Below are 1199 nucleotides of genomic sequence, written 5' to 3' on the forward strand. Positions count from 1 at the left end.
GCTCTTTGGGGAGTTTAAGTAACTTGCTTGATGATTAGACTATTGCTAGCAAAGACTGAGGGAAGATGGTGTATATCATGACCCCTTTTCCTTTATTGCTCAATGTTAGTATGTGTCTGTGCTTTTAAGTGCCAGTATTCAGTAACTTCTGAGTTCTCTATTTCTTTTTTTTTTTTTCTGCCAAAAAGCAAAATACATGGCAAATTAACCACTCTCAATGGTGATTTCCAACAGTATGTTTGTGGCTGCCTTTGAGGTGAGTGGAAGAATTTCTTTGAGTTCACATGATCGCCTTTTTGTAATAGGATGGTATTCATTTGTCAATAAGTAAAAATGCTTATTCTGTCAAAATACGTGCAAAGGAATGTATTACATTTATAAAACAGTTTGAACAAGGCAAATATCTCCGAACATGAAATCAAATGTTTCAAAATTGTGAAGTAACTGAGACATATTTAGAAGATAAGCTGATGAACAAAAGGTACAACATTCTGATGGGAGGTTGTAAGATAGGAGGTTGAAAGATTAACAGCTGTTTCTCTTCATTTTGAGTTCCTGTAAGCTTCATTCCATTCACATCACAACTCTAGTTGGAGAGACAGCAAGCACTTACTCAGTCGTAATTTGAGTGCCTTCCAACTTGAGAGGATCATCTTCTGGCACTATATCTGACAAGATGCTGGTGCTATTCATAATATTTCAATATTCTGTTGCTGACAGTGTTCTACTGCTATTTATAAGGCTGTCAGTGGCTAAACAATCAGAAGTATTCTGCAGCTCCTTCTTCCTAGGCTGGTTTAGTCTGGAAACTCAGCTGAAACTTGCCCATAATTAGAAATCCTGCTGATATTTAAAATAAGGCCAGAGACAGCCTGTGGGGCAAACCTTCAATTCCTCTTATGGAAGTTCAGGTTGGAGCTGAAGAAAATGAAAACATGTCTATGAAAGCAAAAATGTAAACTTGTTTATGTGCTATGGAGTCAGTTCCAACTCACAGTGATCCTGTATAGGGTTTCCAATGAAACCTGTTAATCTTTATGGAAACAGATGGCCTCATTTTTCTCCCATGGAACAGATGGTAGTTTCAAACTGCTAGCTTTGAGGTTAGCAGTCCAACTTGCAATCACCATGCTATTGCAGCTCTTTGAACTTGAACATATCCTACCTGAATTTAGAGATCATCTCAAGAACAAATTTGA

Source organism: Chrysochloris asiatica, unplaced genomic scaffold (genome assembly GCF_000296735.1).
Source record: "Chrysochloris asiatica unplaced genomic scaffold, ChrAsi1.0 scaffold00388, whole genome shotgun sequence".
NCBI lineage: Eukaryota > Metazoa > Chordata > Mammalia > Afrosoricida > Chrysochloridae > Chrysochloris > Chrysochloris asiatica.